Source organism: Oncorhynchus nerka, linkage group LG13 (genome assembly GCF_034236695.1).
Source record: "Oncorhynchus nerka isolate Pitt River linkage group LG13, Oner_Uvic_2.0, whole genome shotgun sequence".
Taxonomy (NCBI): domain Eukaryota; kingdom Metazoa; phylum Chordata; class Actinopteri; order Salmoniformes; family Salmonidae; genus Oncorhynchus; species Oncorhynchus nerka.
This window is the reverse complement of record NC_088408.1, coordinates 18,851,155-18,856,004: the sequence shown is the minus strand read 5'-3', so window position 1 is coordinate 18,856,004 and position 4,850 is coordinate 18,851,155. Positions and strand designations below refer to the sequence as shown.

Here is a 4,850-nt window from a genome sequence, read left to right as displayed (position 1 = left end):
AACTTCTCATCCCCCACATCTGATGTTACCCTTTTGAGAAAATAAGGAGCCAGTACTCCCCTAATAATTTCTGTGCACTTGGAAGTTTGCTGCCACAGAATCTGAAAAGGCAGCTTTGCAAGCCATAACTAAATGGTTGCATGCTAGCAGCGAACAATGCTCCGCAATGGCCATTGCCATAGTAGCTTCTGCACTTTTGCAGTTATCCACTTTTTTAACCAACTGTGGTAATGTGGACTGCGTTGTGGGGTTGTACGGTTTTGATTTATTTATATGCGTTGCTGTAGCACAATGTTTTTTGATGTCATACATTTTTGCAAGCATATCTGATTTGCAGTATGCACAGTATGCCCAATTACTGGCTTCAGCCACCCTTTAAATTCAGGTAAAGACTCCCACTCTTTTCTGTACTTCTGTCTGTACATTTTTGATTGAGACATGTTGATTGATGTTGTAAGTTCTGTTCAAGATCAAACACTTTTGACCACCTATATTCATTGGGTTTGTCTCGTCGAATGCATACTACTGCTGCTGCAGTCAGCCAACAATGATTTGCAATTTGCTGAATTTCCTGCTGGCCTGCTGCTGCCTGTGCATGAGCTGAGCGCCTGCTGCTGACATCACTCACAATGCAGTTTTGCAGCCAGGCACGTGTGTTGTGACTGAGTGTGTGACAGAGAAAAAATATTTTTTAAAGTAGCTAAATTTTTTGCAAGGTGCTGTTTGAAAAAAAAGTTGCCAGGGTACTCTGAAAAGTTGCTAAATCTAGCAACAAAATTGCTAAGTTTGCATCACTGCTCGGGAGCAGGGCAACACATTTATAGTTGAGACAAATATCAACCTCCATGTCATGTGACAAAATGGAAGCAACTAGATCTGAATGTTGATTGGACAGCATAAATTCCTGCACGTGTGGCATTCTTTCAAGTTAACACCAATTACGTAAATTACACAATTGTGGGTGATGAAATAGCATACCAAAATATTTACTTTGATAATAATAAATGGTCCTAGATAAAAAATATATATATTATTAAACAGAAACGTCAGACATTTTGTCTTTCTTAAACATTTTAACATAACATGTGAACATTAGCTTCCGGTTTTGCGACGTCAGTGGCTTCCCACTTTTAGCGTAAAAAACAAACAAAAAAGTTGGTCATCCGACAATCAAAATGTGCAATCATTCATACAACACAGGTTTGTAACATATTATGAGTAGTGCTACTAATTGTATTGCAATGAAAACCGTGCTTTATATATTTAACAACACAGTTGATAAGAAGGTTTGGGGTTAGAAAGAAGTTGAGATTGTTTGTGTGTGAGTAGCTAGCTAACAGCTAGTTAGCTGTGGCATGCTGGTCGAGTCCAGCAACATCCAAGCGATACACAGTCGTCCTCTGTCATAGCTCATAATTTGTAACCTTGTGATACAGCCTCTTGCAAGGACAATTGCTTGTGGCGAAACATGGTTACATAAAGCAAAACAAAGAAGCTAAGGCGGGACTTCTGGAGGTTGAGGAGTTCTACGTGCGATGTTCCTTGGACAGATTGTCTTCAGAGAGCCCTGCTTTCCACGGCGGTGACGGACCATCATGTACCCTCACCTTTCTTGAAGCAGAAGAAAAAGCCTTGTGTGGTAACCAGCTATTGTTTGGAAGGGGAAGGTTTTCCTGTCGAACACTTGATTTGTCACATTCTCTAGTATCTATACCTGTAGAGCTGGGATTCAGTCTTTGGCCCTCAACAGCTGTTGGTTGGCTCTGTTTTTGAATTGAATTACATTTGTCATACCTTTTTATAAACCCTGTTGTTTCTGTGTCTCTCTGAACAGGTATTGTAAAGCATGGCTGGTGTCACAGGGAAAGATCTGTCCTGTGTGTTGACATCTTCAGGGATCCCGTTATCCTCTTTTGTAGTCACAGCTTGTGTAAAGCATGTCTGCAGGAAAAATGGAGACATAAGGGACCTCGGGAATGACCAGTGTGTCGGAAAATATTTAAGAAATACAATCCACTCTGTAACCTGGTCGTAAAGAACCTGTGCGACGCCTTTCTCCAGGAGAGGAGTCGGAGGGCTTCAGAGACTGCTGGGTCTGGGGTGTTCTGCAGTCTGCACAGGGAGGAGAAACTCATGCTTTTCTGTGTGGAGGGAAAACAGCTCATCTGTGTGGTATCAGACCTTGAACCTACATAAAGTTCACAACTTCTGCCTGATTGTAAGGAGACAGTCAACTTCACTGGAGACCCTAAAGAAGAAGATGATGGCCTTTGATGAAGTGAAACAGACCTGCTATAAGTCGACAGTGTATATTAAGATTGAAAGGATGAACAGAGAGATGTCATCACTTTCAGTTACAATCACAACCATAGAGGAGGAGCTGAAAGCATCTCTTTCCTGCACACCTACAAGGTCACAGTGAAAATAAATGTGCAGACTACCAGACCCAAAGTTGGACTCAGGATGCTGATAGACTTGGCCAAACACCTGGGCAATCTGTCCTTCTGTGTATCAGAGAAGATGTAGGGAATAGCTAAACACAGCCCTGTGATTCTGGACCACAACACAGCCTCCCTGTGCACTCTCACCTGTCTGGTCAGCTTGAGGTACAACCAGAGTGAAGATGATGACAAAATTCCTGCCAACCCGGAGAGGATGGATGATAATAGGATGATGCTGGGCTCTGTGGGTTTTGACTCGGGACACATTGCTGGGATGTTGAGGTTGGGGATTGGGATGTGGGAGGGATCACTGAGGCGTGCAGCAAGGAAAATTATGAGTTGCTTAAGCAAATATGGGGTGTTGATTATGACAGTGGTTTTGAAGCATGTTGCCCATCACAGACCTGTTGGGGTGGCAGGGTAGCCTAGTGGTTAGAGAGTTGGACTAGGAACCAGAAGGTTGCAAGTTCAAACCCACGAGCTGACAAGGTACTAATCTGTCGTTCTGCCCCTGAACAGGCAGTTAACCCACTGTTCCTAGGCCGTCATTGAAAATAAGAATTTGTTCTTAACTGGGTTAAATAAAGGTCAAATATATATATTTTTTTAAATTACAAAAACAGACACCCATTTCCCTCATAGTGAAGCATAATACCAGGGAATACAGGACACCCAGCGAGTCCTACCACAGCCAGCCAGGCATCCTGTGTGACCTGGCAGGACTCAAGCCTGGGGTGGTGCAGTTCATACACAAATACAGACCGTTAATATATTAGGCTATGCTCTTGGATATACATATGTTATCATTTCCCATAGACATAGTCCTGGAGGGCCGACGTCGCTCTTTCCATAGTCAATAAATCCATTCATTCCCTTTAACTAAATGTCCATGCTGAAGCACTGCAGTTAATGATCTTTTGTTCGTTTTGACTGATAGGAAGGCCAGTGGAATGATGCGTTGTGTGGTTCTAGGTTGGCTACTGTCTGCCCTACTTCCTAGCAGGCACACTACAGGACAACGTGGGATGCATACTGTACAGAAATATCTTTTGTTAGTTGGTTCCACATCAGTAAAAAACAAGGTGGTGTTGAGTCAACCAGAGAATCTTGCCTGAACACACTAGATCTCCTAGTGCTCAATCTAAATTTACCTGGATCGTAATCAAGGTTGGGAAGTAACGAGTTGGGTAGGTTACTTTTCAAATGTAATCAGTTACTAGTTAACTGTCCAAAATCGTAATCCGTAACAGTTTTTGGATTACCCAAACTCAGTAATGTAATCTGATTAATTTCCTCTTAAAATGGATTAGAATAATACAAAAATTCATTTTACCAATAAAATAAAATCACATTTTATTGGTCACATACACATGGTTACCAGATGGTAATGCGAGTGTAGCAAAATGCTTGTGCTTCTAGTTCCGACAGTGCAGTAATATCTAACAAGTAATCTAACAAATTCACCTTATAAACACAAATGGAAAGGGATATGTACATATAAATATATGGATGAGTGATGGCCGTGCAGCATAATCCAGATGCAGTAGATGGTATAGAATACAGTATATACATATGAGATGAGTAATGTAGGTGTCACGAACGTAGTCTTGAAAATGACCGGACCAAGGTGCAGCATTGTGAGCGTACATTTTACTTTATTATAAATGTCACCAACAAAACAAGAAACCACAAAAACGAATGTGAAGCTTACTAGGGCTATACAGGCCACTAACAAAGACAACTACCCACAAATACAAAAGGAAAAAAGGAGGTGCCTCTGGTGCAGGGACCCTTGTCGCCGACCCCGGACTGGGGACCCTCACCGCAGGCCCCGGACTGGGGACCCTTGTTGCAAGCCCCGGACTGGGGACCCTCGCCGCAGACCCCGGACTGGGGACCCTCGCCGGAGGCCCCGGACTGGGGACCGTCGCTGGAGGCTCCGGACTGTGGATCAACCCTGGAGGCTTCGTGCCGTGGATCCTCACTGCAGGCTCCGGGCCATGGATCGTCACTGGAGGCTTCGTGCCATGGATCATCACTGGAGGCTTCGTGCCATGGATCATCACTGGAGGCTCCATGCCATGAATCATCACTGGAGGCTTCATTCCATGGATCATCACTGGAGGCTTCGTGCCATGGATCATCACTGGAGGCTTCGGGCCATCGATCATCACCGGTCTCACCGGAGATGTATGAGTGGAGCTGCCACAAGCTGGGGAGACATGCTGGAGGCCTGGTACGTGGAACCGGAACAGGTCTCACCAGACTGGGGAGATGCACTGGAAGCCTGGTGTGTGGAGCAGGCACCGGATGCACTGGGCTGTGGAGGCGCACTGGAGGTCTCAAGCGTAGAGCCGGCACAACCCTGTCCTGTACATTTTACTTTACTAAGAATGTCGCCAACAAGAA

At 44.3% G+C, this 4,850-nt stretch overlaps 1 non-coding gene across 1 annotated transcript; it reads left to right on the top strand.

Annotated features, from left to right (window-relative positions):
• Window positions 1-1,414: 1,414 nt before the first annotated feature.
• On the top strand, window positions 1,415-1,700 carry LOC115140722 (small Cajal body-specific RNA 13). Its single transcript, XR_003865271.2, has one exon. It is a non-coding gene; the product is annotated as a small Cajal body-specific RNA 13 (non-coding RNA).
• Window positions 1,701-4,850: the final 3,150 nt, after the last annotated feature.